Source organism: Dendronephthya gigantea, unplaced genomic scaffold (assembly GCF_004324835.1).
Source record: "Dendronephthya gigantea isolate DGI-Jeju-01 unplaced genomic scaffold, DenGig_1.0 000149F, whole genome shotgun sequence".
In the NCBI taxonomy this organism is placed as follows: domain Eukaryota; kingdom Metazoa; phylum Cnidaria; class Anthozoa; order Malacalcyonacea; family Nephtheidae; genus Dendronephthya; species Dendronephthya gigantea.
The window spans coordinates 333,973-359,266 of NW_021163159.1; the positions used below are offsets into that span (position 1 = coordinate 333,973).

At 38.0% G+C, this 25,294-nt stretch overlaps 29 non-coding genes across 29 annotated transcripts; 17 read left to right on the forward strand and 12 right to left on the reverse strand.

The window, feature by feature from the left end:
- The first annotated feature begins 502 nt into the window (after positions 1-502).
- Trnag-gcc lies at positions 503-573 on the forward strand. Its single transcript has one exon. It is a non-coding gene; the product is annotated as a tRNA-Gly (tRNA).
- A 1,988-nt stretch (positions 574-2,561) lies between these two features.
- Trnae-uuc lies at positions 2,562-2,633 on the forward strand. The gene has a single exon. It is a non-coding gene; the product is annotated as a tRNA-Glu (tRNA).
- Positions 2,634-3,081: 448 nt separating this feature from the next.
- Trnaf-gaa lies at positions 3,082-3,154 on the reverse strand. Its single transcript has one exon. It is a non-coding gene; the product is annotated as a tRNA-Phe (tRNA).
- Positions 3,155-3,564: 410 nt separating this feature from the next.
- Positions 3,565-3,637, reverse strand: Trnaa-agc. The gene has a single exon. It is a non-coding gene; the product is annotated as a tRNA-Ala (tRNA).
- Positions 3,638-3,824: 187 nt separating this feature from the next.
- Positions 3,825-3,895, forward strand: Trnag-gcc. Its single transcript has one exon. It is a non-coding gene; the product is annotated as a tRNA-Gly (tRNA).
- Positions 3,896-4,038: 143 nt separating this feature from the next.
- Trnae-uuc lies at positions 4,039-4,110 on the forward strand. The gene has a single exon. It is a non-coding gene; the product is annotated as a tRNA-Glu (tRNA).
- A 449-nt stretch (positions 4,111-4,559) lies between these two features.
- Trnaf-gaa lies at positions 4,560-4,632 on the reverse strand. Its single transcript has one exon. It is a non-coding gene; the product is annotated as a tRNA-Phe (tRNA).
- Positions 4,633-5,303: 671 nt separating this feature from the next.
- Trnag-gcc lies at positions 5,304-5,374 on the forward strand. Its single transcript has one exon. It is a non-coding gene; the product is annotated as a tRNA-Gly (tRNA).
- A 1,977-nt stretch (positions 5,375-7,351) lies between these two features.
- Positions 7,352-7,423, forward strand: Trnae-uuc. The gene has a single exon. It is a non-coding gene; the product is annotated as a tRNA-Glu (tRNA).
- A 448-nt stretch (positions 7,424-7,871) lies between these two features.
- Trnaf-gaa lies at positions 7,872-7,943 on the reverse strand. Its single transcript has one exon. It is a non-coding gene; the product is annotated as a tRNA-Phe (tRNA).
- Positions 7,944-8,354: 411 nt separating this feature from the next.
- On the reverse strand, positions 8,355-8,427 carry Trnaa-agc. The gene has a single exon. It is a non-coding gene; the product is annotated as a tRNA-Ala (tRNA).
- A 185-nt stretch (positions 8,428-8,612) lies between these two features.
- On the forward strand, positions 8,613-8,683 carry Trnag-gcc. Its single transcript has one exon. It is a non-coding gene; the product is annotated as a tRNA-Gly (tRNA).
- Positions 8,684-8,826: 143 nt separating this feature from the next.
- Positions 8,827-8,898, forward strand: Trnae-uuc. The gene has a single exon. It is a non-coding gene; the product is annotated as a tRNA-Glu (tRNA).
- Positions 8,899-9,342: 444 nt separating this feature from the next.
- Trnaf-gaa lies at positions 9,343-9,414 on the reverse strand. The gene has a single exon. It is a non-coding gene; the product is annotated as a tRNA-Phe (tRNA).
- Positions 9,415-9,822: 408 nt separating this feature from the next.
- Trnaa-agc lies at positions 9,823-9,895 on the reverse strand. Its single transcript has one exon. It is a non-coding gene; the product is annotated as a tRNA-Ala (tRNA).
- Positions 9,896-10,081: 186 nt separating this feature from the next.
- Trnag-gcc lies at positions 10,082-10,152 on the forward strand. The gene has a single exon. It is a non-coding gene; the product is annotated as a tRNA-Gly (tRNA).
- Positions 10,153-14,842: 4,690 nt separating this feature from the next.
- On the reverse strand, positions 14,843-14,915 carry Trnaf-gaa. Its single transcript has one exon. It is a non-coding gene; the product is annotated as a tRNA-Phe (tRNA).
- Positions 14,916-15,577: 662 nt separating this feature from the next.
- On the forward strand, positions 15,578-15,647 carry Trnag-gcc. Its single transcript has one exon. It is a non-coding gene; the product is annotated as a tRNA-Gly (tRNA).
- A 143-nt stretch (positions 15,648-15,790) lies between these two features.
- On the forward strand, positions 15,791-15,862 carry Trnae-uuc. Its single transcript has one exon. It is a non-coding gene; the product is annotated as a tRNA-Glu (tRNA).
- A 447-nt stretch (positions 15,863-16,309) lies between these two features.
- On the reverse strand, positions 16,310-16,381 carry Trnaf-gaa. The gene has a single exon. It is a non-coding gene; the product is annotated as a tRNA-Phe (tRNA).
- An 883-nt stretch (positions 16,382-17,264) lies between these two features.
- Positions 17,265-17,336, forward strand: Trnak-uuu. Its single transcript has one exon. It is a non-coding gene; the product is annotated as a tRNA-Lys (tRNA).
- A 452-nt stretch (positions 17,337-17,788) lies between these two features.
- Trnaf-gaa lies at positions 17,789-17,861 on the reverse strand. Its single transcript has one exon. It is a non-coding gene; the product is annotated as a tRNA-Phe (tRNA).
- A 409-nt stretch (positions 17,862-18,270) lies between these two features.
- Positions 18,271-18,343, reverse strand: Trnaa-agc. The gene has a single exon. It is a non-coding gene; the product is annotated as a tRNA-Ala (tRNA).
- A 187-nt stretch (positions 18,344-18,530) lies between these two features.
- On the forward strand, positions 18,531-18,601 carry Trnag-gcc. The gene has a single exon. It is a non-coding gene; the product is annotated as a tRNA-Gly (tRNA).
- An 81-nt stretch (positions 18,602-18,682) lies between these two features.
- Positions 18,683-18,754, forward strand: Trnae-uuc. The gene has a single exon. It is a non-coding gene; the product is annotated as a tRNA-Glu (tRNA).
- Positions 18,755-19,609: 855 nt separating this feature from the next.
- Positions 19,610-19,680, forward strand: Trnag-gcc. Its single transcript has one exon. It is a non-coding gene; the product is annotated as a tRNA-Gly (tRNA).
- Positions 19,681-19,824: 144 nt separating this feature from the next.
- On the forward strand, positions 19,825-19,896 carry Trnae-uuc. Its single transcript has one exon. It is a non-coding gene; the product is annotated as a tRNA-Glu (tRNA).
- A 450-nt stretch (positions 19,897-20,346) lies between these two features.
- Trnaf-gaa lies at positions 20,347-20,419 on the reverse strand. The gene has a single exon. It is a non-coding gene; the product is annotated as a tRNA-Phe (tRNA).
- A 513-nt stretch (positions 20,420-20,932) lies between these two features.
- On the forward strand, positions 20,933-21,003 carry Trnag-gcc. The gene has a single exon. It is a non-coding gene; the product is annotated as a tRNA-Gly (tRNA).
- Positions 21,004-25,294: the final 4,291 nt, after the last annotated feature.

Sequence of the window (25,294 nt, forward strand, 5' to 3'; positions counted from 1 at the left end):
ATAGGCAAGTAAAATATTTTTCAAAATATTTTCCATGCAACTATCCTTCGAACCGGTTTTAACCAGTGATTTAGGGATGTTTGCTTACTTATCTACAGTCCCCAATCTACTAACTGATCTATCGAAGGCTGATAACGGCCAGCTTCATTGCTGATCAATCATATTTGTCATATTATAATACGAAACTTTTAATGCAAAGCAACGGTTTTCTGAAGAATGATTTCAGATCCAAAGCGTAAAATTTTGGAGGATGCGGGCGTCGATCCCGCTACCTCGCGCATGCTAAGCGCGCGCTCTACCATTTGAGCGAATCCCCCAGTTGCTGCCGTTTCGTGCATCTTTTCGAGCAATCGGTAAAAGATAGATCACTCTTTACGAAATTAAAATATAATTTCTGAGTTTGATTCGTGTACATGGGACCTAATTTATGGGTGTAATTTGAAAATATGTTTCATACAGCGGAGTAACATGATTGCCGAAATTGACCGCTATATGTGGCGTTGCGCTGGTGGTTCAGTGGTAGAATTCTCGCCTGCCACGCGGGAGACCGGGGTTCGATTCCCCGCTAGCGCATAAAATTCCCTTCGGATGCATTGTCCTGACCAATAACACCCATCATGTGGTTTCTTTTTCACACTTACTGTAGCGTAGCAAAATTATCAAAAGAAAGGGGTAATTTAAAAAAAATAGGTACGCATTGCGTACATGTGGGTAGCCTGTTAAACATTATTAATGCGATAAAGCTGCTATAGTGGCAAGTAAATATCAACTGATGCAATAAAATATTATTTTCTAGTCTTATGTTTTAACGCCATAGACAACGGAATAAACGCCCTATAATTAGCTGGTTGAATACAGTTATAACGAAGTCGATTTATTACGCAATCTATATATTATAATATTTTATTGTATTAAATACATTTTAGGACAGATCAAAACATATATAAAAGCATTTTTACAAGAGATAGGAAATGAAATTTTTTAAGCAGAATAGGTGAACAGAACAAAAAGACAGTAAGGTTCCGGGATGGTGGCACACATCGTCTGATAACATAAAGCTTAGTTTAGAAGGAGAAAGATCTTAACAAAGATTTCATTGAGGATAAACTACTTGATTTGCCAGAGCATTTTACAGTCACATAACAAAGAGTCCAAAATTGTTTCAAACGTTTCGCATTAACATTTTTTAAGGACTTATCTATGTATCTGAACAATATTTTAAATATTTTTGATCAGTTGAAATGCACTTTTGTTAACAGCTTTGTTTAATTGTTTTTTGAACTCCAAAGCATTTGGTTTAATAGCCGCATGTCCACAAGCAAGAAATTGACAAGTGAAATATTGCATTATAATTTATAAAACAGGGCAACTTGTTACTACCATTTGCCGAATTATAATTTATAAAACAGGGCAACTTGTTACTACCATTTGCAATAAGGTAATGTATTTGGTTTAATAGCTGCATGTCCACAAGCAAGAAATTGACAGGTGAAATATTGCATTATAATTTATAAAACAGGGCAACTTGTGACTACCATTTGCAATAAGGTAATGTATTTGGTTTAATAGCTGCATGTCCACAAGCAAGAAATTGACAGGTGAAATATTGCATTATAATTTATAAAACAGGGCAACTTGTGACTACCATTTGCAATAAGGTAATGTATTTGGTTTAATAGCTGCATGTCCACAAGCAAGAAAGACAGGTGAAATATTGCATTATAATTTATAAAACAGGGCAACTTGTTACTACCATTTGCCAAATTATAATTTATAAAACAGGGCAACTTGTTACTACCATGTGCAATAAGGTAATTGTATTTGGTTTAATAGCTGCATGTCCACAAGCAAGAAATTGACAGGTGAAATATTGCATTATAATTTATAAAACAGGGCAACTTGTGACTTCCATTTGCAATAAGGTAATTGTATTTGGTTTAATAGCTGCATGTCCACAAGCAAGAAATTGACAGGTGAAATATTGCATTATAATTTATAAAACAGGGCAACTTGTGACTTCCATTTGCAATAAGGTAATTGTATTTGGTTTAATAGCTGCATGTCCACAAGCAAGAAATTGACAGGTGAAATATTGCATTATAATTTATAAAACAGGGCAACTTGTGACTTCCATTTGCAATAAGGTAATGTATTTGGTTTAATAGCTGCATGTCCACAAGCAAGAAATTGACAGGTGAAATATTGCATTATAAGTTATAAAACAGGGCAACTTTTTACTATTTATTTCCTATTAGTGTAACTTTGTAGTTGTAGATTCAACGCTCACCGATCACCGCTTTTGCGTCTTTAAAGTACTCAACTTCGCTTTAAAATTTGACAAACGTATTAACGTAACCTCGGTTGCTTCCGTCCTTCGAAAACAACGAAATTTTCCGGAAGTAGAACGTACCGTTCGTCATCTTTCGTATATCCGACGATTGCCGAAGATTGCCACAGACACACACACACACATCCGGACACTTTTTCGACTACATAGTGGTTAGCCGCGCATGCGCAGGCTACCCACAAAAAACGACGCTGTTACGTAAGGCATCGCAAGTTCCCATGTGGTCTAGTGGCTAGGATCTGGCGTTTTCACCGCCATGGCCCGGGTTCGATTCCCGGCGTGGGAAATCCGTTTACATAAATACCCGGCAAAGAGCCGTTTACGGCAGTACATTTAACACCTGAATGAGTATTGTTGCAGGACACAAACACTGACAAGGATTGGAAGAATCGGGTTTGTCAAAAAGGAAATTGATATTTGAACGAATAAAGTTGAGTTGCGTTTTCCAGAATTTAATGTGTTTTTAATTGATCATATAGGAAAAAATATGAGGATGCGGGCATCGATCCCGCTACCTCACGCATTCAAAGCGCGCGCTCTCTTATTTGATCTAATCTCCCATAACCGCCGTAACGCATTGAAATCCATTTTTACAATGACACATATCTATTTTCGTTTTTTTTAACATTTGGTTTCCTAAACAAACTGTTTGCCTAAACCGCAAAATAAAAGGGTTATTTTCAAAATTTTGCAGACACACCAAGCTAACCGGCAAAATATTTCAAATTCGTTCCTGCCGAAACCCGGGATTGAACCAGGGACCTTCAGATCTTCAGTCTGACGCTCTCCCACCTGAGCTATTTCGGCATACAGCACAGAACGACTATTCATATTCTTCAGGCGTTTTCGATCATCCACCTAGTTCCCTAGCTGCACACAACAACGGAACATACAAAATGTCAGGTTATGATAAATATGGATACATATATTTGATAAATTTCTACTCCATTGCCAGTATATCAATTTGACATAGGCAAGTAAAATATTTTTCAAAATATTTTCCATGCAACTATCCTTCGAACCGGTTTTGAACCAGTGATTTAGGGTTGTTTGCTTACTTATCTACAGTCCCCCAATCTACTAACTGATCTATCGAAGGCTGATAACGGCCAGCTTCATTGTTAATCAATCAATATTTGTCATATTATAATACGAAAACTTTTAATGCAAAGCAACGGTTTTCTGAAGAATGATTTCAGATCCAAAGCGTAAAATTTTGGAGGATGCGGGCGTTGATCCCGCTACCTCGCGCATGCTAAGCGCGCGCTCTACCATTTGAGCTAATCCCCCAGTTGCTGCCGTTTCGTGCATCTTTTCGAGCAATGGGTAAAAGATAGATCACTCTTTACGAAATTAAAAATATAATTTCTGAGTTTGATTCGTGTAGCATGGGACCTAATTAATGGGTGTAATTTGAAAATATGTTTCATACAGCGGAGTAAGATGATTGCCGAAATTGACCGCTACATGTGGCGTGGCGCTGGTGGTTCAGTGGTAGAATTCTCGCCTGCCACGCGGGAGACCGGGGTTCGATTCCCCGCTAGCGCATAAAATTCCCTTCGGATACATTGTCCTGACCAATAACACCCATCATGTGGTTTCTTTTTCACACTTACTGTGGCGTAGCAAAATTATCAAAAGAAAGGGGTAATTTAAAAAAAAACGACGCTGTTACGTAAGGCATCGCAAGTTCCCATGTGGTCTACTGGCTAGGATCTGGCGTTTTCACCGCCATGGCCCGGGTTCGATTCCCGGCGTGGGAAATCCGTTTACATAAATACCCGGCAAAAAAGCCGTTTACGGCAGTACATTTAACACCTGAATGAGTATTGTTGCAGGACACAAACACTGACAAGGATTGGAAGAATCGGGTTTGTCAAAGAGGAAATTGATATTTGAACGAATAAAGTTGAGTTGCGTTTTCCAGAATTTAATGTGTTTTTAATTGATCATATAGGAAAAAAATATGAGGATGCGGGCATCGATCCCGCTACCTCACGCATTCAAAGCGCGCGCTCTCTTATTTGATCGAATCTCCCATAACCGCCGTAACGCATTGAAATCCATTTTTACAATGACACATATCTATTTTCGTTTTTTTAACATTTGGTTTCCTAAACAAACTATTTGCCTAAACCGCAAAATAAAAGGGTTATTTTCAAAATTTTGCAGACACACCAAGCTAACCGGCAAAATATTTCAAATTAGTTCCTGCCGAACCCCGGGATTGAACCAGGGACCTTCAGATCTTCAGTCTGACGCTCTCCCACCTGAGCTATTTCGGCATACAGCACAGAACGACTCTTCATATTCTTCAGGCGTTTTCGATCATCCACCTAGTTCCCTAGCTGCACACAACAACGGAGCATACAAAATGTCAGGTTATGATAAATATGGATACATATATTTAATAAATTTCTACTCCATTGCCAGTATATCAATTTGACATAGGCAAGTAAAATATTTTTCAAAATATTTTCCATGCAACTATCCTTCGAACCGGTTTTGAACCAGTAATTTAGGGATGTTTGCTTACTTATCTACAGTCCCCCAATCTACTAACTGATCTATCGAAGGCTGATAACGGCCAGCTTCATTGTTGATCAATCAATATTTGTCATATTATAATACGAAAACTGTTAATGCAAAGCAACGGTTTTCTGAAGAATGATTTCAGATCCAAAGCGTAAAATTTTGGAGGATGCGGGCGTCGATCCCGCTACCTCGCGCATGCTAAGCGCGCGCTCTACCATTTGAGCGAATCCCCCAGTTGCTGCCGTTTCGTGCATCTTTTCGAGCAATCGGTAAAAGATAGATCACTCTTTACGAAATTAAAAATATAATTTCTGAGTTTGATTCGTGTAACATGGGACCTAATTTATGGGTGTAATTTGAAAATATGTTTCATACAGCGGAGTAACATGATTGCCGAAATTGACCGCTATTGTGGCGTTGCGTGGTGGTGGTTCAGTGGTAGAATTCTCGCCTGCCACGCGGGAGACCGGGGTTCGATTCCCCGCTAGCGCATAAAATTCCCTTCGGATGCATTGTCCTGACCAATAACACCCATCATGTGGTTTCTTTTTCACACTTACTGTAGCGTAGCAAAATTATCAAAAGAAAGGGGTAATTTAAAAAAAAATAGGTACGCATTGCGTACATGTGGGTAGCCTGTTAAACATTATTAATGCGATAAAGCTGCTATAGTGGCAAGTAAATATCAACTGATGCAATAAAATATTATTTTCTAGTCTTATGTTTTAACGCCATAGACAACGGAATAAACGCCCTATAATTAGCTGGTTGAATACAGTTATAACGAAGTCGATTTATTACGCAATCTATATATATTATATTTTATTGTATTAAATACATTTTAGGACAGATCAAAACATATATAAAAGCATTTTTACAAGAGATAGGAAATGAAATTTTTTAAGCAGAGGTGAACAGAACAAAAAAGACAGTAAGGTTCCGGGATGGTGGCACACATCGTCTGATAACATAAAGCTTAGTTTAGAAGGAGAAAGATCTTAACAAAGATTTCATTGAGGATAAACTACTTGATTTGCCAGATCATTTTACAGTCACATAACAAAGAGTCCAAAATTGTTTCAAACGTTTCGCATTAACATTTTTTAAGGACTTATCTATGTATCTGAACAATATTTTAAATATTTTTGATCAGTTGAAATGCACTTTTGTTAACAGCTTTGTTTAATTGTTTTTTGAACTCCAAAGCATTTGGTTTAATAGCCGCATGTCCACAAGCAAGAAATTGACAAGTGAAATATTGCATTATAATTTATAAAACAGGGCAACTTGTTACTACCATTTGCCGAATTATAATTTATAAAACAGGCAACTGTACCATTTGCAATAAGGTAATGTATTTGGTTTAATAGCTGCATGTCCACACAGCAAGAAATTGAGAGGTGAAATATTGCATTATATTTATAAAACAGGGCAACTTGTGACTACCATTTGCAATAAGGTAATGTATTTGGTTTAATAGCTGCATGTCCACAAGCAAGAAATTGACAGGTGAAATATTGCATTATAATTTATAAAACAGGGCAACTTGTGACTACCATTTGCAATAAGGTAATGTATTTGGTTTAATAGCTGCATGTCCACAAGCAAGAAAGACAGGTGAAATATTGCATTATAATTTATAAAACAGGGCAACTTGTTACTACCATTTGCCAAATTATAATTTATAAACAGGGCAACTTGTTACTACCATGTGCAATAAGGTAATTGTATTTGGTTTAATAGCTGCATGTCCACAAGCAAGAAATTGACAGGTGAAATATTGCATTATAATTTATAAAACAGGGCAACTTGTGACTTCCATTTGCAATAAGGTAATTGTATTTGGTTTAATAGCTGCATGTCCACAAGCAAGAAATTGACAGGTGAAATATTGCATTATAATTTATAAAACAGGGCAACTTGTGACTTCCATTTGCAATAAGGTAATTGTATTTGGTTTAATAGCTGCATGTCCACAAGCAAGAAATTGACAGGTGAAATATTGCATTATAATTTAAAACAGGGCAACTTGTGACTTCCATTTGCAATAAGGTAATGTATTTGGTTTAATAGCTGCATGTCCACAAGCAAGAAATTGACAGGTGAAATATTGCATTATAAGTTATAAAACAGGGCAACTTTTTACTATTTATTTCCTATTAGTGTAACTTTGTAGTTGTAGATTCAACGCTCACCGATCACCGCTTTTGCGTCTTTAAAGTACTCAACTTCGCTTTAAAATTTGACAAACGTATTAACGTAACCTCGGTTGCTTCCGTCCTTCGAAAACAACGAAATTTTCCGGAAGTAGAACGTACCGTTCGTCATCTTTCGTATATCCGACGATTGCCGAAGATTGCCACAGACACACACACACACATCCGGACACTTTTTCGACTACATAGTGGTTAGCCGCGCATGCGCAGGCTACCCACAAAAAACGACGCTGTTACGTAAGGCATCGCAAGTTCCCATGTGGTCTAGTGGCTAGGATCTGGCGTTTTCACCGCCATGGCCCGGGTTCGATTCCCGGCGTGGGAAATCCGTTTACATAAATACCCGGCAAAAGAGCCGTTTACGGCAGTACATTTAACACCTGAATGAGTATTGTTGCAGGACACAAACACTGACAAGGATTGGAAGAATCGGGTTTGTCAAAAAGGAAATTGATATTTGAACGAATAAAGTTGAGTTGCGTTTTCCAGAATTTAATGTGTTTTTAATTGATCATATAGGAAAAAAATATGAGGATGCGGGCATCGATCCCGCTACCTCACGCATTCAAAGCGCGCGCTCTCTTATTTGATCTAATCTCCCATAACCGCCGTAACGCATTGAAATCCATTTTACAATGACACATATCTATTTTCGTTTTTTTTAACATTTGGTTTCCTAAACAAACTGTTTGCCTAAACCGCAAAATAAAAGGGTTATTTTCAAAATTTTGCAGACACACCAAGCTAACCGGCAAAATATTCAAATTCGTTCCTGCCGAAACCCGGATTGAACCAGGGACCTTCAGATCTTCAGTCTGACGCTCTCCCACCTGAGCTATTTCGGCATACAGCACAGAACGACTATTCATATTCTTCAGGCGTTTTCGATCATCCACCTAGTTCCCTAGCTGCACACAACAACGGAACATACAAAATGTCAGGTTATGAAAATATGGATTACATTATTTGATAAATTTCTACTCCATTGCCAGTATATCAATTTGACATAGGCAAGTAAAATATTTTTTCAAAATATTTTCCATGCAACTATCCTTCGAACCGGTTTTGAACCAGTGATTTAGGGTTGTTTGCTTACTTTATCTACAGTCCCCCAATCTACTAACTGATCTATCGAAGGCTGATAACGGCCAGCTTCATTGTTAATCAATCAATATTTGTCATATTATAATACGAAAACTTTTAATGCAAAGCAACGGTTTTCTGAAGAATGATTTCAGATCCAAAGCGTAAAATTTTGGAGGATGCGGCGTTCGATCCCGCTACCTCGCGCATGCTAAGCGCGCGCTCTACCATTTGAGCTAATCCCCCAGTTGCTGCCGTTTCGTGCATCTTTTCGAGCAATGGGTAAAGATAGATCACTCTTTACGAAATTAAAAATATAATTTCTGAGTTTGATTCGTGTAGCATGGGACCTAATTAATGGGTGTAATTTGAAATATGTTTCATACAGCGGAGTAAGATGATTGCCGAAATTGACCGCTACATGTGGCGTGGCGCTGGTGGTTCAGTGGTAGAATTCTCGCCTGCCACGCGGGAGACCGGGGTTCGATTCCCCGCTAGCGCATAAAATTCCCTTCGGATACATTGTCCTGACCAATAACACCCTCATGTGGTTTCTTTTTCACACTTACTGTGGCGTAGCAAAATTATCAAAAAGAAAGGGGTAATTTAAAAAAAAACGACGCTGTTACGTAAGGCATCGCAAGTTCCCATGTGGTCTACTGGCTAGGATCTGGCGTTTTCACCGCCATGGCCCGGGTTCGATTCCCGGCGTGGGAAATCCGTTTACATAAATACCCGGCAAAAAGCCGTTTACGGCAGTACATTTACACCTGAATGAGTATTGTTGCAGGACACAAACACTGACAAGATTGGAAGAATCGGGTTTGTCAAAGGAAATTGATATTTGAACGAATAAAGTTGAGTTGCGTTTTCCAGAATTTAATGTGTTTTTAATTGATCATATAGGAAAAAAATATGAGGATGCGGGCATCGATCCCGCTACCTCACGCATTCAAAGCGCGCGCTCTCTTATTTGATCTAATCTCCCATAACCGCCGTAACGCATTGAAATCCATTTTTACAATGACACATATCTATTTTCGTTTTTTTAACATTTGGTTTCCTAAACAAACTATTTGCCTAAACCGCAAAATAAAAGGGTTATTTTCAAAATTTTGCAGACACACCAAGCTAACCGGCAAAATATTTCAAATTAGTTCCTGCCGAACCCGGGATTGAACCAGGGACCTTCAGATCTTCAGTCTGACGCTCTCCCACCTGAGCTATTTCGGCATACAGCACAGAACGACTCTTCATATTCTTCAGGCGTTTTCGATCATCCACCTAGTTCCCTAGCTGCACACAACAACGGAGCATACAAAATGTCAGGTTATGATAAATATGGATACATATATTTAATAAATTTCTACTCCATTGCCAGTAATCAATTTGACATAGGCAAGTAAAATATTTTTCAAAATATTTTCCATGCAACTATCCTTCGAACCGGTTTTGAACCAGTGATTTAGGGATGTTTGCTTACTTATCTACAGTCCCCCAATCTACTAACTGATCTATCGAAGGCTGATAACGGCCAGCTTCATTGTTGATCAATCAATATTTGTCATATTATAATACGAAAACTTTTAATGCAAAGCAACGGTTTCTGAAGAATGATTTCAGATCCAAAGCGTAAAATTTTGGAGGATGCGGGCGTCGATCCCGCTACCTCGCGCATGCTAAGCGCGCGCTCTACCATTTGAGCTAATCCCCCAGTTGCTGCCGTTTCGTGCATCTTTTCGAGCAATCGGTAAAAGATAGATCACTCTTTACGAAATTAAAAAATAATTTCTGAGTTTGATTCGTGTAACATGGGACCTAATTTATGGGTGTAATTTGAAAATATGTTTCATACAGCGGAGTAACATGATTGCCGAAATTGACCGCTATATGTGGCGTTGCGCTGGTGGTTCAGTGGTAGAATTCTCGCCTGCCACGCGGGAGACCGGGGTTCGATTCCCCGCTAGCGCATAAAATTCCCTTCGGATGCATTGTCCTGACCAATAACACCCATCATGTGGTTTCTTTTTCACACTTACTGTGGCGTAGCAAAATTATCAAAAGAAAGGGGTAATTTAAAAAAAAAATAGGTACGCATTGCGTACATGTGGTGTGTTAAACATTATTAATGCGATAAAGCTGCTATAGTGGCAAGTAAATATCAACTGATGCAATAAAATATTATTTTCTAGTCTTATGTTTTAACGCCATAGACAACGGAATAAACGCCCTATAATTAGCTGGTTGAATACAGTTATAACGAAGTCGATTTATTACGCAATCTATATATTATAATATTTTATTGTATTAAATACATTTTAGGACAGATCAAAACATATATAAAAGCATTTTACAAGAGATAGGAAATGAAATTTTTTAAGCAGAATAGGTGAACAGAACAAAAAAGACAGTAAGGTTCCGGGATGGTGGCACACATCGTCTGATAACATAAAGCTTAGTTTAGAAGGAGAAAGATCTTAACAAAGATTTCATTGAGGATAAACTACTTGATTTGCCAGATCATTTTACAGTCACATAACAAAGAGTCCAAAATTGTTTCAAACGTTTCGCATTAACATTTTTTAAGGACTTATCTATGTATCTGAACAATATTTTAAATATTTTTGATCAGTTGAAATGCACTTTTGTTAACAGCTTTGTTTAATTGTTTTTGAACTCCAAAGCATTTGGTTTAATAGCCGCATGTCCACAAGCAAGAAATTGACAAGTGAAATATTGCATTATAATTTATAAAACAGGGCAACTTGTTACTACCATTTGCCGAATTATAATTTATAAAACAGGGCAACTTGTTACTACCATTTGCAATAAGGTAATGTATTTGGTTTAATAGCTGCATGTCCACAAGCAAGAAATTGAGAGGTGAAATATTGCATTATAATTTATAAAACAGGGCAACTTGTGACTACCATTTGCAATAAGGTAATGTATTTGGTTTAATAGCTGCATGTCCACAAGCAAGAAATTGACAGGTGAAATATTGCATTATAATTTATAAAACAGGGCAACTTGTGACTACCATTTGCAATAAGGTAATGTATTTGGTTTAATAGCTGCATGTCCACAAGCAAGAAAGACAGGTGAAATATTGCATTATAATTTATAAAACAGGGCAACTTGTTACTACCATTTGCCAAATTATAATTTATAAAACAGGGCAACTTGTTACTACCATGTGCAATAAGGTAATTGTATTTGGTTTAATAGCTGCATGTCCACAAGCAAGAAATTGACAGGTGAAATATTGCATTATAATTTATAAAACAGGGCAACTTGTGACTTCCATTTGCAATAAGGTAATTGTATTTGGTTTAATAGCTGCATGTCCACAAGCAAGAAATTGACAGGTGAAATATTGCATTATAATTTATAAAACAGGGCAACTTGTGACTTCCATTTGCAATAAGGTAATTGTATTTGGTTTAATAGCTGCATGTCCACAAGCAAGAAATTGACAGGTGAAATATTGCATTATAATTTATAAAACAGGGCAACTTGTGACTTCCATTTGCAATAAGGTAATGTATTTGGTTTAATAGCTGCATGTCCACAAGCAAGAAATTGACAGGTGAAATATTGCATTATAAGTTATAAAACAGGGCAACTTTTTACTATTTATTTCCTATTAGTGTAACTTTGTAGTTGTAGATTCAACGCTCACCGATCACCGCTTTTGCGTCTTTAAAGTACTCAACTTCGCTTTAAAATTTGACAAACGTATTAACGTAACCTCGGTTGCTTCCGTCCTTCGAAAACAACGAAATTTTCCGGAAGTAGAACGTACCGTTCGTCATCTTTCGTATATCCGACGATTGCCGAAGATTGCCACAGACACACACACACACATCCGGACACTTTTTCGACTACATAGTGGTTAGCCGCGCATGCGCAGGCTACCCACAAAAAACGACGCTGTTACGTAAGGCATCGCAAGTTCCCATGTGGTCTAGTGCACTGAGCTATAATATAATTCCTGGAGGACCGGCCCGCGACCAAAAAGTGAAGCAAAAAACATGGCGGATTTTGGCGTTTGCTGACGCCAGATTGACGCCACTGGTTCCTATTCGCCATGGTAGTTACCACTGACCAAGGCTCAATTCTGAGCCCGCTACAAATGCACTCCCCCCTGGTTTTTGTTAAAAATAGTATTCAGTTCTCATTATGATATTTTACGAAAAAAACTTAAACGTCAGTCGATATTTTTGAACTGAAAACTTTTTGATCAGATATGTTCGACGTTTTTGTGAAGATATCAAAGTCGTACACGTTACTTCTGTCAAAAACAGGAAACAAATAACAGATAAATAATAAAGCTTCAAGAAATTTGCCGAAACGAAAATGCAGTTGACTGACAGGTAAATATATTATTCATAAATTTCATTTTTTAGATAAAATTTCACCATTTTTTTCATTGTATATTTTAATATTTGACCAAAAGACGGCGGCACGAGAAGTGAAATGTATAGTTTGAAGTTTGAACAACTACTAAAAAGATTACCCTATACTTTGGAAGTAATTTATTTTACATATTACATACATATTACAGGCATTTTCTTCCAAAGAACGCTAGAAGGTAACATGATGTAAATTCAAATCCAAAGAAACAGAGACTAAGAATCATTGGGAGGATGAAGATGTGCAATTTCAACCAAGGGTAGCCTGCCTATTTGTTTAGCTGGATTTCATTAGCCAGAAGAAATAGTTTTTCTGTACTGAACTATATCAGCATATATCATGTATATTGATGAGCTTATTAGCTTAAACCTATAAGGATGAACTATTAAATTGAAAGCTTCCAGCAGTCAGCACCATGCAGTGGTCAGCACTATAATTGTCTGACTGCACAGGCCATGCTCTTTCCATGGTATAAAACCAATAATTATGGCCCCTGTGCAGGTCATATGCTTTTCTATATTTGCAAATGATAATGCAGAGGCTGCATTAAGGAAGATTAGAACCAGGGATGTTTATAGGCCAAGATAGCCATGGTAATTATTATTGATTATATGCAAAAGGGGCTTACCACTTACCAGCTTCTCCCAGATTAGCCTGCAATGACTGGAAAGGTTCTTTGGAAATGAAATAAACAAAGCCTTACCAATTGTAATATTTATTTTCTTTTAATAAAACATTGTAATTTGTAAAAATAATAAAACAGTTTCTGTATTTAAGAATGTGTGTAGTTCCTGGGTATAATAGTATGGTTGTCTCAATTTAATTCTCCAGAATTTTGCATAACATGCCTCCACTTGATCTACCAAACCCTATGTTATCCCTGCAAAAAGAAAGATATGTCAGAGATTAACTGCATGTATAATACACCTTGTAAGTGTTGACAAAATTAGTACAGATAATTTAGTGTCAGCTTCTGAGGCCATGATGATGCCTCAGTTGGAAGTGTGGGTGAATTTAGGCAAGTTATTCTCAGACCTCGCTCCTTCAGATTATATTTTTGTTCCTATTGCATCCTTATATACTTTGATCTAATATATCTTGTATGATTTTTCATGAAAAGATGGGCTATAGACACATTGATGATTGATCTGGTTAGACCTGAGTTTTGGCTCAACTACATGGATTTAAATCAGTGTAAAATATAATGGATAAACAAATATTAATAGAAATATGTTGTAGGTAAACAAATTAAATGTTAGTAAATATATCATTTCTGTTTTCAGATCTTTCATAGCCGTCGAACTACGAAGCTAAATTTTTTACTTGACGTTCAGAGTTCAAACATCAAAATTGCGAAAAACTCTTACCTGAGTGCAAATCGCCAAAAATTTCCTCTTTAATGAGTAAATTGCGGTAGGAACAAGCAGAAAATAGCTGCTTCTTTGTTGAAGTTGAAAAGAACCAGCAAAAAAGGAAAAAAATCCATGTTTTTGTTCAAAAACAAAAAATTTCGTAAAAACCAAATCCTGTTTTTATCGAAAACCAGGAGGGTGCTCGCATTTTTTCATGCTTTGGATCGCGGTTGGTCAGTGGTAACTACCATTGCAAATAAGAACCAGTGGCGTCAATCTGGCGTCAGCAAAGGCCAAAATCCGCCATGTTTTTTGCTTCACTTTTTGTATTTCAAAACATTAGGAGCCGGTCCTCCAGGAATTATATTATAGCTCAGTGGGTCTAGTGGCTAGGATCTGGCGTTTTCACCGCCATGGCCCGGGTTCGATTCCCGGCGTGGGAAATCCGTTTACATAAATACCCGGCAAAAGAGCCGTTTACGGCAGTACATTTAACACCTGAATGAGTATTGTTGCAGGACACAAACACTGACAAGGATTGGAAGAATCGGGTTTGTCAAAAAGGAAATTGATATTTGAACGAATAAAGTTGAGTTGCGTTTTCCAGAATTTAATGTGTTTTTAATTGATCATATAGGAAAAAAATATGAGGATGCGGGCATCGATCCCGCTACCTCACGCATTCAAAGCGCGCGCTCTCTTATTTGATCTAATCTCCCATAACCGCCGTAACGCATTGAAATCCATTTTTACAATGACACATATCTATTTTCGTTTTTTTTAACATTTGGTTTCCTAAACAAACTGTTTGCCTAAACCGCAAAATAAAAGGGTTATTTTCAAAATTTTGCAGACACACCAAGCTAACCGGCAAAATATTTCAAATTCGTTCCTGCCGAAACCCGGGATTGAACCAGGGACCTTCAGATCTTCAGTCTGACGCTCTCCCACCTGAGCTATTTCGGCATACAGCACAGAACGACTATTCATATTCTTCAGGCGTTTTCGATCATCCACCTAGTTCCCTAGCTGCACACAACAACGGAACATACAAAATGTCAGGTTATGATAAATATGGATACATATATTTATAAATTTCTACTCCATTGCCAGTATCAATTTGACATAGGCAAGTAAAATATTTTTCAAAATATTTTCCATGCAACTATCCTTCGAACCGGTTTTGAACCAGTGATTTAGGGTTTTGCTTACTTATCTACAGTCCCCCAATCTACTAACTGATCTATCGAAGGCTGATAACGGCCAGCTTCATTGTTATCAATCAATATTTGTCATATTATAATACGAAAACTTTTAATGCAAAGCAACGGTTTTCTGAAGAATGATTTCAGATCCAAAGCGTAAAATTTTGGAGGATGCGGGCGTCGATCCCGCTACCTCGCGCATGCTAAGCGCGCGCTCTACCATTTGAGCTAATCCCCAGTTGCTGCCGTTTCGTGCATCTTTTCGAGCAATGGTAAAAGATAGATCACTCTTTACGAAATTAAAAATATAATTTCTGAGTTTGATTCGTGTAGCATGGGACCTAATTTATGGGTGTAATTTGAAAATATGTTTCATACAGCGGAGTAAGATGATTGCCGAAATTGACCGCTACATGTGGCGTGGCGCTGGTGGTTCAGTGGTAGAATTCTCGCCTGCCACGCGGGAGACCGGGGTTCGATTCCCCGCAGCGCATAAAATTCCCTTCGGATGCATTGTCCTGACCAATAACACCCATCATGTGGTTTCTTTTTCACACTTACTGTGGCGTAGCAAAATTATCAAAAGAAAGGGGTAATTTAAAAAAAAACGACGCTGTTACGTAAGGCATCGCAAGTTCCCATGTGGTCTACTGGCTAGGATCTGGCGTTTTCACCGCCATGGCCCGGGTTCGATTCCCGGCGTGGGAAATCCGTTTACATAAATACCCGGCAAAAAAGCCGTTTACGGCAGTACATTTAACACCTGAATGAGTATTGTTGCAGGACACAAACACTGACAAGGATTGGAAGAATCGGGTTTGTCAAAAGGAAATTGATATTTGAACGAATAAAGTTGAGTTGCGTTTTCCAGAATTTAATGTGTTTTTAATTGATCATATAGGAAAAAATATGAGGATGCGGGCATCGATCCCGCTACCTCACGCATTCAAAGCGCGCGCTCTCTTATTTGATCTAATCTCCCATAACCGCCGTAACGCATTGAAATCCATTTTTACAATGACACATATCTATTTTCGTTTTTTTAACATTTGGTTTCCTAAACAAACTATTTGCCTAAACCGCAAAATAAAAGGGTTATTTTCAAAATTTTGCAGACACACCAAGCTAACCGGCAAAATATTTCAAATTAGTTCCTGCCGAACCCGGGATTGAACCAGGGACCTTCAGATCTTCAGTCTGACGCTCTCCCACCTGAGCTATTTCGGCATACAGCACAGAACGACTCATATTCTTCAGGCGTTTTCGATCATCCACCTAGTTCCCTAGCTGCACACAACAACGGAGCATACAAAATGTCAGGTTATGATAAATATGGATACATATATTTAATAAATTTCTACTCCATTGCCAGTATATCAATTTGACATAGGCAAGTAAAATATTTTTCAAAATATTTTCCATGCAACTATCCTTCGAACCGGTTTTGAACCAGTAATTTAGGGATGTTTGCTTACTTATCTACAGTCTCCCAATCTACTAACTGCATGATCTATCGAAGGCTGATAACGGCCAGCTTCATTGTTAATCAATCAATATTTGTCATATTATAATACGAAAACTATTAATGCAAAGCAACAGTTTTCTGAAGAATGATTTCAGATCCAAAGCGTAAAATTTTGGAGGATTCGGGCGTCGATCCCGCTACCTCGCGCATGCTAAGCGCGCGCTCTACCATTTGAGCTAATCCCCCAGTTGCTGCCGTTTCGTGCATCTTTTCGAGCAATGGGTAAAAGATAGATCACTCTTTACGAAATTAAAAATATAATTTCTGAGTTTGATTCGTGTAGCATGGGACCTAATTTATGGGTGTAATTTGAAAATATGTTTCATACAGCGGAGTAACATGATTGCCGAAATTGACCGCTATATGTGGCGTTGCGCTGGTGGTTCAGAGTTGAATTCTCGCCTGCCACGCGGAAGACCGGGGTTCGATTCCCCGCTAGCGCATAAAATTCCCCTTGGATGCATTGTCCTGACCAATAACACCCATCATGTGGTTTCTTTTTCACACTTACTGTGGCGTGGCAAAATTACCAAAGAAAGGGGTAATTTAAAAAAAAACGACGCTGTTACATAAGGCATCGCAAGTTCCTTTGTGGTCTAGTGGCTAGGATCTGGCGTTTTTACCGCCATGGCCCGGGTTCGATTCCCGCCGTGGGAAATCCGTTTACATAAATACCCGGCAAAAGAGCCGTTTTCGGCAGTACATTTAACACCTGAATGAGTATTGTTGAAGGACACAAACACTGACAAGGATTGGAAGAATCGGGTTTGTCAAAAAGGAAATTGATATTTGAACGAATAAAGTTGAGTTGCGTTTTCCAGAATTTAATGTGTTTTTAATTGATCATATAGGAAAAAAATATGAGGATGCGGGCATCGATCCCGCTACCTCACGCATTCAAAGCGCGCGCTCTCTTATTTGATCTAATCTCCCATAACCGCCGTAACGCATTGAAATCCATTTTTACAATGACACATATCTATATTTTCGTTTTTTTTAACATTTGGTTTCCTAAACAAACTGTTTGCCTAAACCGCAAAATAAAAGGGTTATTTTCAAAATTTTGCAGACACACCAAACTAACCGGCAAAATATTTCAAATTAGTTCCTGCCGAAACCCGGGATTGAACCAGGGACCTTCAGATCTTCAGTCTGACGCTCTCCAACCTGAGCTATTTCGGCATACAGCACAGAACGACTATTCATATTCTTCAGGCGTTTTCGATCATCCACCTAGTTCCCTAGCTGCACACAACAACGGAGCATACAAAATGTCAGGTTATGATAAATATGGATACATATATTTAATAAATTTCTACTCCATTGCCAGTATATCAATTTGACATAGGCAAGTAAAATATTTTTCAAAATATTTTCCATGCAACTATCCTTCGAACCGGTTTGAACCAGTGATTTAGGGATGTTTGCTTACTTATCTACAGTCCCCCAATCTACTAACTGATCTATCGAAGGCTGATAACGGTCAGCTTCATTGTTGATCAATCAATATTTGTCATATTATAATACGAAAACTTTTAATGCAAAGCAACGGTTTTCTGAAGAATGATTTCAGATCCAAAGCGTAAAATTTTGGAGGATGCGGGCGTCGATCCCGCTACCTCGCGCATGCTAAGCGCGCGCTCTACCATTTGAGCTAATCCCCCAGTTGCTGCCGTTTCGTGCATCTTTTCGAGCAATCCGTAAAAGATAGATCACTCTTTACGAAATTAAAAATATAATTTCTCAGTTTGATTCGTGTAGCATGGGACCTAATTTATGGGTGTAATTTGAAAATATGTTTCATACAGCGGAGTAACATGATTGCCGAAATTGACCGCTATATGTGGCGTTGCGCTGGTGGTTCAGTGGTAGAATTCTCGCCTGCCACGCGGGAGACCGGGGTTCGATTCCCCGCTAGCGCATAAAATTCCCTTCGGATGCATTGTCCTGACCAATAACACCCATCATGTGGTTTCCTTTTCACACTTACTGTGCGATGCTGTTCCCATGTGGTCTAGTGGCTAGGATCTGGCGTTTTCACCGCCATGGCCCGGGTTCGATTCCCGGCGTGGGAAATCCGTTTACATAAATACCTGGCAAAAGAGCCGTTTACGGCAGTACATTTAACACCTGAATGAGTATTGTTGCAGGACACAAACACTGACAAGGATTGGAAGAATCGGGTTTGTCAAAAGGGAAATTGATATTTGAACGAATAAAGTTGAGGGACCTTCAGATCTTCAGTCTGACGCTCTCCCACCTGAGCTATTTCGGCATACAGCACAGAACGACTATTCATATCTTCAGGCGTTTTCGATCATCCACCTAGTTCCCTAGCTGCACACAACAACGGAGCATACAAAATGTCAGGTTATGATAAATATGGATACATATATTTAATAAATTTCTACTCCATTGCCAGTATATCAATTTGACATAGGCAAGTAAAATATTTTTCAAAATATTTTCCATGCAACTATCCTTCGAACCGGTTTTGAACCAGTAATTTAGGGATGTTTGCTTACTTATCTACAGTCTCCCAATCTACTAACTGATCTATCGAAGGCTGATAACGGCCAGCTTCATTGTTGATCAATCAATATTTGTCATATTGTAATACGAAAACATTTAATGCAAAGCAACGGTTTTCTGAAGAATGATTTCAGATCCAAAGCGTAAAATTTTGGAGGATGCGGGCGTCGATCCCGCTACCTCGCGCGCTCTACCATTTGAGCTAATCCCCCAGTTGCTGCCGTTTCGTGCATCTTTTCGAGCAATCGGTAAAAGATAGATCACTCTTTACGAAATTAAAAATATAATTTCTGAGTTTGATTCGTGTAGCATGGGACCTAATTTATGGGTGTAATTTGAAAATAGTTTCATACAGCGGAGTAACATGATTGCCGAAATTGACCGCTATATGTGGCGTTGCGCTGGTGGTTCAGTGGTAGAATTCTCGCCTGCCACGCGGGAGACCGGGGTTCGATTCCCCGCTAGCGCATAAAATTCCCCTCGGATGCATTGTCCTGACCAATAACACCCATCATGTGGTTTCTTTTTCACACTTACTGTGGCGTACCAAAATTATCAAAAGAAAGAGGTAATTTTAAAAAAAAACGACGCTGTTACGTAAGGCATCGCAAGTTCCCATGTGGTCTAGTGGCTAGGATCTGGCGTTTTCACCGCCATGGCCCGGGTTCGATTCCCGGCGTGGGAAATCCGTTTACATAAATACCCGGCAAAAGAGCCGTTTACGGCAGTACATTTAACACCTGAATGAGTATTATTGCAGGACACAAACACTGACAAGGATTGGAAGAATCGGGTTTGTCAAAAAGGAAATTGATATTTGAACGAATAAAGTTGAGTTGCGTTTTCCAGAATTTAATGTGTTTTTAATTGATCATATAGGAAAAAAATATGAGGATGCGGGCATCGATCCCGCTACCTCACGCATGCAAAGCGCGCGCTCTCTTATTTGATCTAATCTCTCATAACCGCCGTAACGCATTGAAATCCATTTTTACAATGACACATATCTATTTTCGTTTTTTTTAACATTTGGTTTCCTAAACAAACTATTTGCCTAAACCGCAAAATAAAAGGGTTATTTTCAAAATTTTGCAGACACACCAAGCTAACCGGCAAAATATTTCAAATTAGTTCCTGCCGAAACCCGGGATTGAACCTGGGACCTTCAGATCTTCAGTCTGACGCTCTCCCACCTGAGCTATTTCGGCATACAGCAGAGAACGACTATTCATATTCTTCAGGCGTTTTCGATCATCCACCTAGTTCCCTGGCTGCACACAACAACGGAGGATACAAAATGTCAGCATATGATAAATATGGATACAAATATTTAATAAATTTCTACTCCATTGCCAGTATATCAATTTGACATAGGCAAGTAAAATATTTTTCAAAATATTTTCCATGCAACTATCCTTCGAACCGGTTTTGAACCAGTGATTTAGGGATGTTTGCTTACTTATCTACAGTCCCCCAATCTACTAACTCATCTATCGAAGGCTGATAACGGCCAGCTTCATATTATAATACGAAAACTTTTAATGCAAAGCAACGGTTTTCTGAAGAATGATTTCAGATCCAAAGCGTAAAATTTTGGAGGATGCGGGCGTCGATCCCGCTACCTCGCGCATGCTAAGCGCGCGCTCTACCATTTGAGAATAAAATATGTTTCATACAGCGGAGTAACATGATTGCCGAAATTGACCGCTATATGTGGCGTTGCGCTGGTGGTTCAGTGGTAGAATTCTCGCCTGCCACGCGGGAGACCGCGGTTCGATTCCCCGCTAGCGCATAAAGTTCCACTCGGATTTCATTCATTCATTCGTTCAAACTATTTACACACACAAAGTCTTTTTAACAATAAAGCTGGTTTTCAAAAGAGGTGTGCACTACTTTACCAAATCAAATCCCACCCACCTCCTTAATCTAACTACAGGGTGTCCCAAAAAAACGAAAACTGATGCAATTGCATAACAAATGCAATTGTTAGAGTTTGAATGCCTAAGCACTCTGTTGAGATTCACAGGTGTATAAATGTTTGCCATATATATGCATGTATATGATGCAATAAAATTTGCTTCTACGCAAAAATGATTCTTATTAACAATATTTACAATTTACAAATATGGATAACAATATTTAAATGTGCATCTCAAGGACCATGACCTTCGACATGTCCCCTTTTTCTAGCAACACAAAGCATTTAGCATTTTATAAGTTGCATTTAATCCCCACGGGCTGAAATTCGATAACACGGCATTCAAATTTTAACAATGAATGATTTCAATAGTTTTCGTTTTTTTGGGACACCCTGTACATGCAATATGCGTAGAATACTTATAAACATATAATATAAACATGAAAGTGTAAACTACAGGGTGTCCCAAAAAAAACGAAAACTATTGAAATCACTCATTGTTAAAATTTGAATGCTGTGTTCACGAATTTCAGCCCGTGGGGATTTAATGCAACTTATAAAATGCTAAATGCTTTGTGTTGCTAGAGAAAGGGGACATGTCGAAGGACATGGTCCTTGAGATGCACATTTAAATAATGTTATCCATATTTGTAAATTGTAAATATTGTTAGTAAATATCATTTTTGCGAACTAGCAAATTTGACTGCATCATATGCATGCATAAAAATGCTTATGGCAACCCCGATTTATACACTTGTGGGCCCAACAGAGTGCTTAGGCATTCAAACTCTAACAATTGCATTGTTATGGGTGATTTCAATAGTTTTCGGGTTTTTTGGGACACCCTGTATATTATATGAGATTAATGGAGAAAAAGTGTACTTTTAAAACCAAGAGGATTTATAAGAAAGGTCGGGGGGAAAGCTTTTCACAAAATTAATTATATATAAGATGACACGTTCTTATGTCCACCGGATTTGTTCCCATGAGCACCGTTGTAGCTAAAACTTTTTTTCAAGTAATCCGTCCTGGACTTGGGAAGACATAACCTAGTTGAGGACCCTCTCAAATCATAATGATGCATCGTATTAGAATGTTGAAATAGATCTCTCAATCTTCGAGGAACTAGATTATTAATCGTTTTAAACATAAGTCTGCATGGATTTTATTTGAGCTCTACGCTCTTCAAAGATTATCCAACCCAGTGCATTGCGTGCTAGTAAAGATTGCCCAGTCTCATTTTTAAAGTTCTTAATTATTCTAACCGCCCTATATTTGTACTCCTAGCACTTTTGTATGTTTAAGTCTTCTTACTAATTGATTATCAATTTTGATTGATGGTTCAACATTCAAATTAGTTTATCTTATATGTTGATCCAATTAAAACGTATTCAGTTTTAGCAATATTTAAATTAAGCTTGTTTGCTGACAACCAAATTCGGACATTCTCTAGGTCCTCATTTGCCCTTCTCCACTTCATCCAATGTTTCTCCTGCCGCTGTTAAACTAGTATCATCCGCAAACAGCCTGGGTGTTGTGTGTTTGAGGCAATTTGGCAAGTCATTTATATGGAGAGAGAATAGAAGAGGGCCAAGTATACTTCCCTGGGGAATGCCACTAGTTATTTTTCTTTGTTTAGAAAACATACCATGAAGATGGCATTTTGAAGTTCGACCAGTCAGATAATTACGCAATAGAGTAAGCGCCGATTTTGTGTAAGTCCTCAAAGTTACTATCGCTATTATGACTGATTGTTTGAGCAAGCTTGGGACCTATGTCTGTAAAATAATCATTAAAAACCTCTTTTAACTCTTCTGTCGAGGTGATAGATTTTCCAGATAATTTGATTTCATGAATTGCATTTTTATCCTGATTCCGTCCTAAGATATCATTAAAGATGATGTTAAGTCCGTCTGTTCATCTATGTCGATTTATGGTGTGGATACCGATAGATACCAATGTATTAGCAGTATCTATTTATTATTTATACCCTCACATTCGTCAGCTTCGATTGCTTTTTTAAAATCAGCAAGCCTATCCCCATTAAACTTCGTTTTTTTCTCTCCACAAGGGCCAAAATTTTCCCAAACTAAGAAAGAAGGTGTATTTAAGAACAATCTACACTATTTAGGTGTACCTCAAACTTTCAAAAACTCTTTCAAAAAACGCGCGATTTTTTTGTCATTTTCGTGTTTACTTCAATATTATTTCGTAACGGTAGCATTTTTGTTAAATGTGATTGCATATTTGAGAAATTCAGTCATAATTCTTCGGGTTTACGTATATTATACGAAGCTAGTGCAAGATTTAATATGAAAACTTCATCGATTTAGAAATGTTTATTTTTTACAAACATATTTAAAAAAGACTGGGTCTACCTGCAAACTGAGCACAAAGTCGGCTTCAAGTCCACCCCCTGCGTTATCGCAGATGCATTAGAGGATTTAGAGCAGGGCGCTTATATATAAGCGCCCTGATTTAGAGTTCACCAGTGAGTTCACTGGTTATTGCATAACCCATAAAAACATGGCGGCCGAAAAATGCAAGCAAGCAAGCGAGCAAGCCACTGGAGCAAGCACTGAGCACTGAGCTCTGCACTGAGCTATAATCCTTCAGGAATTTTAATATAGCTCAGTGGGTTGGGTATTTGGATCTTCTTGTCACTCCAGATATGTACGGAGCTCACCGAAAGCACGTGCTGACGTGCTGTGTCTTTGCCACTGAGCTATATAATAATTCCTGGAGGACCGGCTCCTAATGTTTTTTTCTCAAAAAGTGAAGCAAAAAACATGGCGGACTTCGCCCTTCTGCGCTTGCGCAGAAGCTTTGCTGACGCCACATGGTCCCCTTTGCCCATGGTAATTACCACTGACCAGGCTCAAATATGAGCCCGCTACAAGAGAATGCTCCCCCCTGGTTTTGTATGAATATTTTTGTTTTTGCCGTGAAACCTTGTTGTTTTGTATTTTTCGATTTATTTTTCTGCTACAAAGGCTTGCAATAAGGCGTTTATTTCAGTTATATACAAGTCGTTGACGCTGTTTTGCCAATGCCAGAAATAATAAATATTAAAACGCAAAAAAAATTGTGGACGAAGGATTTTTATACGATTAGCTGACAGGTTATTTTATTTAATTATTTATTTTCATTATTCATAAATATTTTCTGTGTAAAATTTTTAAAATACTTGAATATTTTTCGAGACTTGTCGGAAATTTCGATTATCTTTCGGATATCAATGGCCGACTAAAGGTTACCGGCAGAAAATATGTGGTTATGTGATGTTACATCATGCTTATGCATATCAGCCCATGCATAACTCAAGGAAACAAAGGCCAAACCTCATGCAAAATGCTGGGTGGCTGATTAGTAATGGTATTTCAAGATATATTCGCATAGGATATTTTCATTTAGGTCATTATAGCTATAAGTTACCCATATCTTAAGTACTGTATCCCAAGTAATGCACTTTCAAATTGTTCCCTGCTTGACTCAAGAATTTGAGTGGAATCATATTCCAGATAATGCAAAGAAAGGCTATGGTAAATAACAAAAATTTGATTATATATGGTACCAAGAAGATTATGGTACTAGTTGTGCTATCAACAAATGTCTTATGAATTAATGAAAATGCAACTGAGCCTATTCATTCCTCCATTAGTCTATAATCTATTAACCTTCAATTCCTGATTATCCCTATGATAATATTCCTTGTAATGGTAGGGAGGGTAAAACTTTCCAGAAAATTATAAAAGTTGCAGCAAATTGAAAACAAACTGCTCAGTCAATGCATGTCTGTATAAATTTATTTTTCATTTAGATAACTATTGTAACTATAACTAACAAAGTCAACATGGTAAAATTAACAGTTTAATGCTCCAATAATTTGCAAAAAGCCATCCCCAAATTCCATAACCTCTTTATCCTAAAAAAGAGAGATCAGACCAAGTTTAACTGTACTCAATAGAGTACACCCAGAGGACAGAACCAGAGAGGAGTAGAAATCATTGCAAATTAACAAGCTTGAATCAAGCTAGAAAGTCTATTAGGCCATGACTTGGCAAACAAGATAACATACTAGACTTTTAACAAACACTGTTGAAATCTAACAGTGAAATATTTTGTATCAGCACTCACACAGTCATCATGTTTAATGTTTTAAATT